The 14,660-nt window shown below is 42.6% G+C and overlaps 1 protein-coding gene across 1 annotated transcript in view; it reads left to right on the top strand.

The window, feature by feature from the left end:
* LOC117382447 (pyridoxal kinase-like) overlaps positions 1–14,660 on the top strand; it is a 30,963-nt gene that overhangs the window by 12,074 nt on the left and 4,229 nt on the right. The window lies entirely within an intron of this gene.

Here is a 14,660-nt window from a genome sequence, read left to right as displayed (position 1 = left end):
ATTATTTTCATAGGATTTTTATAGTACAGCCTTTTTCATTTTGAACCAAGATGGCGCCATGTACGGTCGCCCTGGTGATTTGGTGCGCTGTGTGTTTTTTGTTTTTGTGTGTTTGTCCTGTGTTCGCTCTTACACCCGTGAAGAGCTCTTATCCATCAGAACTACCACTCCTGTTGATCTACTGCCAGTCTTTTTAATACCTGCAGTAGATTTTGTTCACTCTTTGGCCAAAAGAGTGAGACGCCGAAGACGAGGAAAGCGGGCAGGGACCTTGATGCGCCTTCCGTGACGCGGCGCTCGCACGCCCTTACCTGGGATTTTCCACACTAACGTTCGCTCACTCAGCAACTGGCGCTGCTGATGAGGAGAAACAAAGACTTCTCTTCCTCTTGCGTCTTATGCTTCACGGAGACATGGCGCAAAGAGCGTATCCCGGACTGTGCGCTTCAACTGGAGGGATTCCAGCTCCTCCGCGCGGACAGACAACGGGGACTCTCCGGGGGAAAGACGAAAGGTGGAGGTGTCTGTTTCTACATCAACAACGCCTGGTGTACGGATGTGACTGTGATCTCCCAACACTGCTCTCCTGCCGTGGAATATCTGTTCATTAACTGTAGGCCTTTCTATTCTCCACCTGAGTTCACTTCATTCATTCTGGCCACTGTTTACATCCCTCTGTGCGCGGACACGCACGAGGCCCAGCGCGTGCTCGCGGAGCAGATTCTGGATGTGGAGCGAACCTTCCCGAACTCTAAGACAGACACTAATCATCTTGGGGGATTTTAATAAAGGAAATCTGAGCCAGGAACTGCCCAAGTACAAACAGTTTATTAAATGCCCGACGAGAGAGCAGAAGACGCTGGATCACTGTTACACAACGGTCAGTGGAGCCTACAGAGCCTACAGAGCCTACAGAGCCGTGCCCCGCGCTGCTGCTGGGATTCTCTGATCACGTCATGGTTCACCTCATCCCTGCTTACAAACAACTGCTGAAACTCTCCAAACCTGCTGTGAGGACTTCTAAGAAGTGGAGCAGTGAGGCTGTGGAGGAGCTTCGCACGTGTTTGGACACTACAGACTGGGATGTGTTCAAGGCCACAGACAGTTTGGACGAGGACACAGACACTGTGACGTCATACATTCAGTTCTGTGAGGACGGCATCGTTCCATCATGCACCAGGGTGACTTTTAATTGTTTTACACAAAGAAAAGTTGAATGTTTTGCTGAAAGTTACAGGAAGTAGAGAGTTCTAGTTTAGAGAGTCGCACGTTGATGACATCACATCGGGAGGATTAAAGATGTTTTGTTGTTCTAGACGCGGGTGATTTTGTCTCTCTACGATATATAGATTTAATTATTGTTTTTTAAAGCTTTTATTCATGTTTACTTGTTTTTCCCTCTACATTTTCTCTCCTGAAGTTGTATTTGGAGGGATTCATGTTTGAGTAATCTTTAATCGCTTATTTTCAAGACGCCATTTTGTCAGTCTACCTTCGTTTTTCACCTCCACCTGTACACGCCCACTTGACACGCCCGCTGTGACACGCCCACTGTTTGGGGCCGGCCATATGCAAAAAACTACTGTATTTTCTGGAGTATAAGTCGCACTTTTTTTCATAGTTTGCCTGGGGGTACGACTTATACTCGAAGTACGACTTATATGTGAAGTATATGTTTTTTTCTTCACTATTATGTATTTTTTGGCGACTTATACTATACGGTACAAGTATTAATTCAATTCAGTTCATTTATTTTTGTAACGCCCAAAATCACAACAACAGTTGTCTCGAAGGGCGTTCATGTTTTGGTTGATGGGGGAAACCGGAGTACCCGGAGGAAACCCATCCAGACACGAGGAGAAACATGAAAAACTCCACACAGAAAGGCCTGGTGACCCGGGGATCAACCAAACCCTCTGCTGTGAGACATGACTGTTGCCAGTCAGTCACCGTGCCGCCAAGACACAAAAAACAAAACAACAGGAAAAATCAGACAACACAAAAAAAATCGGCCAGGCGAGGGGGAGGAAGACCAGACGAGGAGGAGGAGAGCCAGGCAAGGAGGAGGGCCAGGCGGGGAGGAGGAGAGGGTCCAGCTGTCATCGGGGCATCTGAAAGAGATACACTCCACAGGGGGAGTGGGACAGGGGACAACATGTGAATAGCATTGCTGATGAGAAAATAGGACAAAGTAGAGGATAGTGCTCAGGTTGCCATACTTCCCCCAGCTAGTTACTCCTACTGCAGCTTATCTTATCCCGGGTTTTAATGTCCCTAACTCTCTCACTATGTAACCTGGTCTATACCGAAGAGGAAGGTTTTAAGCCTGGTCTTAAATACAGAGACTGTGGGGGCCTGTTTAACATCAGCAGGGAGTTGATTCCATAGCACAGGAGCTTGGTAACTGAATGCTCTCCCTCCCACTGTACTTTTGGACACTCTAGGAACCACTAATAGTCCTGCATTCTGAGAGTGGAGTGCTCTGTTTGGCTGGTACGGGACAATAGCATCTTGCAGATAGGATGGGGCCAAACCGTTTAGGGCTTTGTATGTCAGGAGGAGGACTTTGAATTTGATTCTAAGCTCGACAGGAAGCCAGTGCAGATATTTTAGTACAGGACTGATGTGGTCTCTTCTTTTAGTTCCTGTTAGGACTCTGGCCGCTGCATTTTGGACCAACTGGAGGTTCCTTATAGTACTTTATAGTACTTTATAGTACTTTTGGGGCAGGCGGCGAGCAGGGAATTACAGTAATCAAGTCTGGAAGTAACAAATGCATGGATGAGTTTTTCAGCATCGTTTTTAGGTAAAATATTTCTAATTTTAGTTATATTTCGCAGGTGAAAGTATGCGGTTTTACAAGCTAGGTTTATATGGGCTGTGAATGAGAGATTTTGATCAAATAGGACTCCAAGATTTTTTACAGTAGGGCTAGAAGCTATACTCACATTGTCGAGTGAGATTATCTGGTCTGACAGAGAATCTCTTTGACCTTTGGGACCAACGACAATGACCTCTGTTTTTTCAGGATTTAAGAGCAGGTAATTCAAGGTCATCCAGGTTTTGATGTCCTTCACACAGGCACTGAGTTTATCTATTTGATCAGTCTGATTTGGTTTCATTGATAAGTACAGCTGAGTGTCATCAGCGTAGCAGTGAAAATTAATGCCATGTTTTCTGATAATGTTCCCCAATGGCAACATATACAGAGTAAATAGGATTGGACCAAGCACAGATCCTTGTGGAACACCACAGGCTACTTTAGAACAGGGAGAGGTGCTCTGGTTTATACTAACAAACTGGTACCTATCTGATAGATAGGATTTAAACCATTTGAGGGCGGTCCCTCTGATTCCAATGTCACATTCTAACCTCTGCAGTAGAATGTTGTGATCAATGGTGTCAAACGCTGCACTGAGGTCCAGTAGGACCAGGACTGAAGCCAGCCCGTTATCAGCAGCTAGTAGTAAATCATTTGTTACTTTAAGCAGTGCAGTCTCTGTGCTGTGGTGAGCTCTGAATCCAGATTGAAATTTTTCAAATATATTATTGTCCTGCAGGTGGCGGCAGAGCTGTTTCACCACAACTCGTTCTAGAATTTTTGAGAGGAAGGGAAGATTAGAGATAGGTCTATAGTTGACTAGTTCATCAGGATTTAGGTTAGGTTTTTTCAAAAGGGGTTTAATCACAGCATACTTAAAGGACTGAGGAATGTAGCCATTTTCTAACGACATATTTATTATGTTATGGATGGAATCTATTATTAGGGGGAGGGCTTCTTTGAGGAGTCTGATTGGAATAGGGTCGAGCAAACAGGTTGATGGTTTGGACGACATGATGACTGAGGTAATCTCCACCTCATCAACAGGAGTAAATTTATCTAATATTATTAGAGGGTCCATGTGGGATATTGGCATTACAGACTGGATTTGCTCAGAGCTGATTATTGGAGTAGCTTTGTTAATTTTGTCTCTAATGGTTGTAATTTTGTAATCAAAGAAGTGAAGAAAGTCATCACAACTAATGTTCGAGGGGATAAGAGACTCATTAGCAGTGTGGGAGTTTGTCAGCCTGGCTACAGTGCTGAACAGAAATCTGGGATTATTTTTGTTTACTTCTATTAGATTTGAATAGTATCTAGTTCGGGCTTTCCGCAGAGCGGCCTTATAAGTGAGCAGGCAGAGCTTCCATGCCTTCAGAGACTGCTCAGAGCGCGAGCGGCGCCAAAGCTTCTCTGTGCGTCTTACATGTTGTTTGAGTGTCCTGAGCTGTAACGTGTACCATGGAGCCGGAGGTCTTGGTTTAATGCTTTTCTGTTTTAGCGGAGCTACAACATCGAGAGCAGATTTTAAGGTGAGCATTGTTCTGTCAACCAATTGATCAGTGACAATTGGATTAAAATTATTGTCATTGTCACATGACATATCTTTCAGTAATGGCTCAATAATTTCTTTAAACTCTGTAACCGATTTATCTGATAATGTTCTTTTCATTATAGTTTTTTTCTGTGGGGCTGGATAGTCTTTTAGTATAAATTGAAAGGTAATTAAGAAATGGTCAGAGAGTATAGGGTTTTGAGGAAGGACAATTAGATCATTAATCTCAATACCATAGGTTAGAACGAGATCTAGAGTGTGATTGTGACAGTGAGTCGGCTTATTCACACTCTGGGTGAAACCGATCCCATCCAGGAGTGCACCAAAAGCATTACTGAGGCAATCACTGCCGTTATCTACATGAATGTTGAAATCTCCAACTATAACAATCTTTTCCCAGTTCAAGACTAAACTTGAAATGAAATCAGAAAACTCTGTCAGGAAGTCGGCATATGGACCAGGAGGTCGATAAATTATTATAAATATAACAGCTTTTTGGTTTTTCCAATTGGGGCACGTAATGGAGAGTGCGAGGCTTTCAAAGGAGAGGTATGTATAGTTGGGTTTGGGGCTGAGAATTAGACTAGAATGAGAGATGACGGCCACACCACCACCTCCACCTGTGCTCCGGGCACTCTGAAAGTTCATGTGACTTGATGGTGTAGATTCATTTAATCTAACATAGTCATTTTCCCCGAAGCCATGTTTCAGTTAGGGCTAACAGATCAATATTAAGGTCGCCAATTAGTTCATTTATTAAAAGAGATTTGGAGGAAAGAGACCTGATGTTTAGCAGTCCACATTTTCCACACTTATCATTTTGTTTATTTGCGGCACATTTATTTATTTTTGTTAAGTTATGAGATCTGACAGCTTCCTTGTCAGAGTTTAGGGGTGTTTTATTTGTGCTTTTTGTACGTGGGGCACACACAGTCTCTGTCTGTTTGGAGCTGTTCCCTCTGACTGAGCTGTGCTTCACTGGTCTAAACTGCTCCCTAACGTCACTATCACTGTCACTGTGCTTCCCTGAGCTGTTCTGCGTGCTAGTCTTACCTGGTCAATTTAGACTAGCAACCATATTCTGAGCTAACAGGGCGGAGCCAGCCTGCGTGGGATGGATGCCGTCTCTACGTATAAGCCTAGGCTTCCCCTCAAATGCCCTCCAATTATCTATGAAGACGACACCATTCTGCGGGCACCAATTGGTCAACCACTGGTTGACTGCTGAAAAGCGGCTGTACATTTCACAATTGGTATAGGTTGGGAGGGGGCCAGAGAAGTACACGGACTCCGACATCGACTTAGCCAATTGACAGACTGCAGCTATCTGTAACTTAACCACCTCTGACTGACCGCGCCGAGTATCGTTACCCCCCGCGTGTATAACGATCCGGCGGTACCTATTCTTACTTTTCTTTAAAAGCCTAAGATTCCCCTTGATGTCACCCAGTCTGGCTCCAGGGTAACACCGCGTGGAAGCTGCAGGCAGTTCCACGTCCCTGACTATGGAGCTCCCTATGACTAAAGTGTCCCGGGTCCAGCTCAGGGGAGCAAACCTCGCCATTTTGTCATTCTACCCCCGTTTTCACCTCCACTGTGACGTCCGCACTTCCTTCTCCAGTTTTATTTTCTTAATTGTTGATATTCGTAGGATTCGGCAGCGTCGCGTCGTCATTTTGGTACAAATGTAAACAAACGTGCTGCTCTAGTGCGACGTGCATCTGTCCGTAGGGGGCGCCGACAGCTACACGCCTCTTTATTGTGATGACGTTTACGGCGACGTCAGCTCCATTGGACACCGCAGTTTTCTAACGTCAGTGAATTAGTTTCTTTTATTAAATCGTTTTAGATGAATATTGTGATTTAAAATGTGTAAATTATAACAGAATGATCCACGAGTGTCAGAGATGAGAACCATAGAGACACAAGCACAATAGGACTGAGTTAAATCCATATTTTGAAGACGTATAAAACTAAAATAACAAGTTTTCACATTTCACAACATTAGTCACAATAGTTAAACCTGTTTAGTTTGTCCATTGATCCGAAAGTTGGCGTTTCGTTTCCGTTCCCGACATAAACATCATTAGTAGAGCGGGCAGGTTGGCGGTGCGATTCCAGCTCCCACAGATGAATACTGTCGTTGTGTCCTTGGGCAAGACACTTAACTCACCTTTCCCCAACGTGTGTGAATGTGTGTATGGATGTGTGTATGAATGGGTGAGTGGTTCCTTGATCTAAAGCGTTTTGATCAACTTAGAAGTGGAAAAACGCTGTATAAAAATGTGATGAATGAATATTGTTTATTTGAGCAGACATAATAATAAAAAAACAAAAAAACAAAACAAAACAGTGTACATCCAAATCCCAAATTTTGTACAATGCTCAAAAGGAGTAAGCAGAAGTAAAATACTTGTGAGAGCTTACCCCCATAAAAATGTGATCATGTGACCCACTGCGATGTTTCTGCACTTGTCCTGGTTTAAAATAATAAATATGGAAGTTTGTAAATCAATTGTGAACTCTCCCGACACTGTATGATCTCTTTTTTAGTTATATTTATTCTATTTTTGATGCTTGATGCAACGAATCATCTATTTTTTTCATTTTTTGGCAGTCACTCATTCAGCCGCTGTGGGACTCTCCCTTTCCAGCCCTGTGGCATGTTCAGGTGTGTCACATGCACAGGTGTAAGACATGATGATAGACGTGTTTGAGCGTGACTTTTACGCTCTACTCGTGTTTGTGATCAGTGTTAATGTTAATGTTCATCTGTTTTACCTGACACTGGAATCTGTGAGCACAAAAGTGACTCTTGTGAGGTTTAAATCATGTTCTAATGTCGTTACCGCCTCAAAACCAGACCTGGAGTTGTGTTTGTTTCCTTTATTATTAGTCTGTTTACATCTCCAAACCTCAAAATGCTCTGTTCCACCTTGTGATGTCATGAAGTGGTAGTTTAAATGTCTTTTAAAAGCTACCGTTTACCTTTAGTTCAGTATAAATTGGCAACTCCAGGGCTTGAAATGATCCAAATGATTCTAGAAATGAAGGTGCGTGGAGTTTAAAAACACAGTGGAGCACTTCCTGTATCACCACATGATGACATCACAAGGTGGAACAGTGTGAGTGTTTTCAGTTTGAGAGAAGAACACAGGCTAAATATGCAGGGTTTGTGTGTTAAACATGTGTGAATGAAACAAAAAAACACCTGGACATGGTATAATGAACACTAATATCGTTTATCATGATAAAAATGGTTGACAATAATCGTTCGTGGGACATTTTTTACATTCGTGATAATCTCCAACAAAGATAATCACCATTATATCTCCAAAATTTGCAGAAAAAAAAACACTTATCCACAGAAGAGTCGCCAGGGGGGCAACGGGGTCTGTTGTCCCGGGGTTTAGACCAGGGGTGTCCAAACTTTTCTCATTAAGGGCCACATATAAAACCACAGACAAAGCTGAGGGCCGATTGAGGGCCATAGACCGGTCGCGAATACAGTGAATACTTCAAATCTGCATTATTATTACAAGTTTAGACTGAACCACTAGACCTTTATTCATGCTTACATTCTCAATAGGACACATTAAATACTTGATATGGGCTTGATAAAGTAGATTTTCAGAAATGTACAGTAAAAAGTACTGTTTAAAGTAATATGGGCCAATTCACCTGGAAGCTTGAGGGCCAAGAAAAATTGGTCTGAGGGCCGCATTTAACCCCCGGGCCACAGTTTGGACATGCCTGGTTTAGGGGCCCAGAATTGGACTCTCTTCCTATTAATTGGTATTAGAGGGGGGCCCATGTGAGACTTGCTGCCCCCAGGCCCCCAAATATCAGTTGACGGCTCTGCTCGTCCAGAATATTCTCCGCTATATATTCCGCCCACCCGGCCACTTCCCCGGCCGCTATCCGCCGCCCTTCACACCGTGTAGCGCAGTGTGGCCATCGCATTATAATGGTGGTCCACGGCGTTGAACCGGCAACCTCGTGCATAATACAGGTATGGTCTAATTGAGATCTTGGTGCGTTTTGAGGCCTAGAATTATCTCCCCAAGAATTTTAGCTCTTTAGGCTGATCCATGTGTCCGTGAGCGGGAATCAAATAAACAGGAAATGAAGTCATATTTTGAGGGTCTGCTACACATAAACCATAATAAATATTTCCAAAACGTGGATGATTATTGATGAACAACGTCTATAGATGTGGCACGTGGAGTTTGAGCTCATTCAGATGAAAAACCTAGGACTAGATCATAGATTCATAGACCTGCACGTCAAAAGTGCCATGGGAATTGCTTTACAATTCATTGCGCCCCTGGTGGCCAACCGTGGAAAATGACCCATGGCCATAATGTAATTTTTTGGTTCTTCTCATGCCTCCAATTGATTCCCCAAATTTCGTAGGAATTGGATAATGTTGGTGTTTCACCTCTGTGGTAGGGGGCGCTATAGTGTTCATTATGATTTGAATTAATAGTGCATTTTATTCTAGTGCACATGTGTGATTTGAATTTCACCTGTGTAGACCAATGCCTGCGTGTGTAAGAATAAAGGGAGGATGGAGTGAGTGTCGTGGATTTTACAAAACACGACTAACAACAACAACTTATATCCCGGAAATAAAACAACTTAAACAAAAACTGTCTAATAACACGAGATTCAACACGCTGAAAATGACGTTGTTTTCATGAAAATGCTTTGTTCACATGTTTAATTCTATAAACATACTAATATTTCAATGAGCCCTGCATGAACCTTTATTATGTTTAAAAAAGGCTCCTTGTTTCCACGGCAACACTGCAGTTGCTATGACGTCATTCTATATGAAAACGACCAATCAGATCGCAGCAAAGACATCACAAAGCTTTGATGTCTCAAAGCCTTTGACCTGCGTAGGTTGTACTGGTACCACCCGATGGATCTCTTCAGTACAGTGTCTGAGCGCAACGTTCGTGATCATAGTGAAACATATTGGTTGTTTTTTTCAACAGTAATTTACTTTACAGAGTAGCATTTTGTCCTTTTTTTATCAACGGAAGAAACAAATTTTGTTCTTCTAAAGATGGAAGCTGAACAATTCAACGAGATTACCGCTTTACAACAGAGCGGAGCCACAACAAAAAATGAACTTGAGATTGAAAATGAGCTGCAGAAAACAGAGATCCAGCAGCTCAAAGAGTTCATCAAAAGTCTGCAGTCTAGAGAGGCCAAACTGCAGACAGAGTTAGATGAGGTCAGAGCTTTACACGACAAGGAAGTGGAGAAGAACAAGGATCTTTGGCTGAGACATGAGGAGCTCCAGAGTGAATACATCAAAGTCTCTGATACCGTAGATCTTTTAATTGACGAGTTAATGAAAGCAAAAGAAAGTAAAAATGACGAACTATCTGCTGCTGTGGATCATGTAATTGAATTGGAAGAGGCCGCCAAATGCCAAATTTCTGAACTCAACACTCAGATTCAGCAAGAAACTGAGAAAAATCTGGAGCTCAGAGATGAAGTTGGACAGCTTCAAGTGCAGGTACGGTCACTTGAGGAGAAGAACACAAAGCAACGTCAGGCTCTCTCAAACCTTGAGTCTAGTGAGGCCAAATTTCAGGCAGATGAGATCGTTCTTAGATCAAAGTTAGAAGAGGTCACCACTTTACACAACGAGGAAGTGGAGAAGAATAAGACTCTTGGGCTGGAAAATGATCATCTCCGGGATAAAAACAGCCGACTGTCTGGTACCGTAGATCTTTTAAGTGAAGAGTCAGTAAGAGCAAATCAAACTATCTGTAACCTCAAAAGACAGATCAAGAAGCAACATCGGACTCTCTCCAGCACTCAGTCCAGTGAGGCCAAACGTCTGGTAGATGAGATCGTTCTTAGATCAAAGTTAGAAGTGGTCACCACTTTACACAACGAGGAAGTGGAGAAGAATAAGACTCTTGGGCTGGAAAATGATCATCTCCGGGCTCTCTCTGCAGGCCTGCAGTCTAGAGAGAACAAGCACAGCCAGACAATTCCTGAAGAAGCTCAAAACAGCGATGAATCGCCAGGTCCAGATACAAGCAGTAACTGGACAAAAGGACTCTTGATCGCAGGTGGCTGTGCAGTGGCAGCTGGAGTTTATATGAAATATGGACCAACAGAAGGGGTATCGGGGCTTTTTAGGTCTTTATTCCCTTCGTAAGTACTTTCTTTGAGCTGGATTTTGAAGTTTTGTTTATCTGACTTTACCTCCGAGGGATCTGAAGTCTCTTAGATGAAAGTCAGATGTCTCAAAACTTCAAACCTTCCTTGTTTGTTTGAGTCACCTTGAGTCACTTGTGGTGACATAAATATACAGTTTCTGAGGGACGGCATCAGAATAAAGTTCTGGTGAAGTCCCTCGAGTGGAAGCTCAGATGTTGTGTAGGCAGCACGGTGGCTGAGTGGCTCATGTCTCACAGCAGAGGGTTTGGTTGATCCCCGGGTCACCCAGGCCTTTCTGTGTGGAGTTTTTCATGTTTCTCCTCGTGTCTGGATGGGTTTCCTCCGGGTACTCCGGTTTCCCCCATCAACCAAAACATGAACGCCCTTCGAGACAACTGTTGTTGTGATTTTGGGCGTTACAAAATAAATGAATTGAAATTGAATTGAATTGAATTGAATTGAATAGATGTCATGCACTTGTTCTCACACCAACAGCTGTAATGACGACAAAGGGACAAATTAAAGAAATTGAAATTCAGTCATGTACAAGTTTAGATTTAATTTTTTAATCACTGTACACAAATGGTGGAATATTTTATTATTTTATATATTATAGATGTATAGCAGCTTCATGTTTGTTTTTAGAGTCAATATACAAAACAGACGGATGAATTTGGGGCAAGTCGTTAAAGTACACGATGAACAGCAATGGGCCCATCGTAAATATAAATTTGTTTTACACAAAGAAAAGTTGAATGTTTTGCTGAAAGTTACAGGAAGTAGAGAGTTCTAGTTTAGAGAGTCGCACGTTGATGACATCACACCGGGAGGATTAAAGATGTTTTGTTGTTCTAGACGCGGGTGATTTTGTCTCTCTACGATATATAGATTTAATTATTGTTTTTTAAAGCTTTTATTCATGTTTACTTGTTTTTCCCTCTACATTTTCTCTCCTGAAGTTGTATTTGGAGGGATTCATGTTTGAGTAATCTTTAATCGCTTATTTTCAAGACGCCATTTTGTCAGTCTACCTTCGTTTTTCACCTCCACCTGTACACGCCCACTGTGACACACCCACTGTGACACGCCCACTGTGCTTCCACGTCTAAGGCTGTTGTTTTAAACATCCTGAGTGGATCTGTGTGAGGGGAGTTATTCAGGCGTTTAAGATCTTTACGTTCGTTCTGGTTTTGTTCCGTGATGCTGACGTGTACCTTTTGTTTTCTGACGTGACTCTCTTGTTTATCTGAGTTTGGGGCCATATGCAAAAAACTACCGGATTTTCTGGAGTAAAAGTCGCACTTTTTTTCATAGTTTGCCTGGGGGTACGACTTATACACAGATATGACTTATATGTGAAGTATGTTTTTTTCTTCACTATTATGTATTTTTTGGCGACTTATACTATACGGTACAAGTATTACCAACATATTAGCCAACATAAAGTCACTTACCCTCTGAAGTTGTATTTGGAGTAATTCATGTTTGAGTAATCGTTAATAGTTTATTTACAAGACGCCATTTTGTCGATCTACCCCCGTTTTCACCTCCACTGTGACGTCCGCACTTCCTTCTCCAGTTTTATTTTCTTAATTGTTGATACTCGTAGGATTCGGCAGCGTCGCGTCGTCATTTTGGTACAAATGTAAACAAACGTGCTGCTCTAGTGCGACGTGCATCTGTCCGTAGGGGGCACCGACAGCTACACGCCTCTTTATTGTGATGACGTTTACGGCGACGTCAGCTCCATTGGACACCGCAGTTTTCTAATGTCAGTGAATTAGTTTCTTTTATTAAATCGTTTTAGATGAATATTGTGATTTAAAATGTGTAAATTATAACAGAATGATCCACGAGTGTCAGAGATGAGAACCATAGAGACACAAGCACAATAGGACTGAGTTAAATCCATATTTTGAAGACGTATAAAACTAAAATAACAAGTTTTCACATTTCACAACATTAGTCACAATAGTTAAACCTGTTTAGTTTGTCCATTGATCCGAAAGTTGGCGTTTCGTTTCCGTTCCCGACATAAACATCATTAGTAGAGCGGGCAGGTTGGCGGTGCGATTCCAGCTCCCACAGATGAATACTGTCGTTGTGTCCTTGGGCAAGACACTTAACTCACCTTTCCGTCAATGTGTATGAACATATGTATTAATGTCAGAGTGAATGGGTGAGTAGTTCCTTGATGTAAAACGTTTTGAGCGACTTAAAGGTGAACAAACGCTTTATAAAAATGTTAGCTTTGAGACACCGTGAGCTAGCTAGCATGCTACTGCGCACAGAACCTATTTACACGCAATAAATAAACACAATTTACTGATATTATTCCTATAAAATAAATGTGTGTTCTTATGATTGCATTTGTCAAAAATAATCTCTAATGTGAATATTACAGGTGTTTAAAACATGGTTGCTAGGTAACAGTCACGGCATTCCTTAGCGTGATGTCATGATTTCCAAGCAGGAAGTAAGCATAAAAATCTTAAAATCTAAGATTTCATGCTAATCGGTCAAAGTTGCGTCTTTTACGTGTCCTGTAGGGGGCGCTATAGAGGCCACTGCCCATGTGGGCATTGATCACAACTGTTGTTGTGATTTTGGGCGTTACAAAAATAAATGAATTGAAATTGAATTGAATTGAATATATATTATATATGAGGGAAAAGGAGATGGCTTTCAGGGCAGAAGATCGTGAAGGCTACAGGCGTTGCAAGTATGCGTTTAGCAAAGAGGTGGAGAAGGCTAAAGTGAAGTACAATACACGTCTGGAGCAGCAATTCTCCACCAACGACTCTGCTTCTGTCTGGAGAGGGCTTAGGCAAATCACCAACTACAGGCCCAAAGCCCCTCCCGCCGTGGACAACAAACAACTAACAGAAAAGTTAAACGGCTTTTATGCGAGGTTTGAAGTCTCACACCCCTCCCCCTCCTCCCTCACCATCATGGACATTACCTCCAAACCCACCTCGGACCCCCCCCCCTCTCCTTCCACCCTTAGACACTGTGCTGAGGAACTGGCTCCTGTCTTCACGGACATTTTTAACGCCTCCCTGGAGTCATGTCATGTCCCAGCCTGCTTCAAGCTGTCCACCATCGTCCCCGTCCCTATGAAGCCCAGGATCACTGGACTTAATGACTACAGACCTGTGGCGCTGACGTCCGTAGTCATGAAGTCATTTGAGCGCCTGGTCCTGCACCACCTCAAGTCCCTCACCTCCCCCCTCCTGGACCCTCTGCAGTTTGCCTACAGAGCCAATCGTTCTGTGGACGACGTCATTAACCTGGCCCTTCACTTCATCCTCCAGCATCTGGACTCCCCGGGAACCTACGCCAGGATCCTGTTTGTGGACTTCAGCTCTGCGTTCAACACCATCCTCCCTGCTCTGCTCCAGGACAAGCTCGCTCAGCTCAATGTGCCTGACTCCACCTGCAGGTGGATCACTGACTTCCTGATGGACAGAAGACAGTGGAGATGATTGTGGACTTCAGGAAAGTCACAGCCCCCCTGCCTCCCCTCACCCTGACGGACTCCCCCATCACCACTGTCACTTTAATAAGTCATGTCTGTTGTTCTGATGCTGCTGTTGTATGTATTTTCTACCTTTAAGTATTTTATTTTATTTTTAAGCATATCTTTTTTTTTTTTTTTACTTCGTGCATGCCCTTATTTGTATTTGTATTTATTCAGTGTGTTTTATGTTTTATGTTTCACTTTATCACCAAAATAAGTTCCTAGTTTGTGAACTGTGTTCACAAACGATGGCAATAAAAGGATTCTGATACTGATCTTAGAATATTTATGTGAGGATGTTTTAAATTTATATTGAAATCACTGCAGTTTGGTATAATTCTAATAAAATGTATTTAGATATTTAGATTTATTTATAGTTTATTTACATTTGGCTTGAATATTTACCACTTCGTCTTTGCAGACTGAACAAGCTAACTGCTAACAAGCTAGTTGCTAACGAGTCACTGTTAGCATAACAGTGTGTTGTTACTTTCTCTTTCACACTTTGACCTGTATTTTCATGCTGTTCCTCTTTTAAAAGCTCTGAACTCGCTCTGTTCAGTCGCTGAATTGTT

Source organism: Periophthalmus magnuspinnatus, chromosome 15, assembly GCF_009829125.3.
Source record: "Periophthalmus magnuspinnatus isolate fPerMag1 chromosome 15, fPerMag1.2.pri, whole genome shotgun sequence".
Classification (NCBI taxonomy): domain Eukaryota; kingdom Metazoa; phylum Chordata; class Actinopteri; order Gobiiformes; family Gobiidae; genus Periophthalmus; species Periophthalmus magnuspinnatus.
Note: the sequence above shows the minus strand (reverse complement) of the source record. Positions and strands in the feature narration are given on the sequence as shown.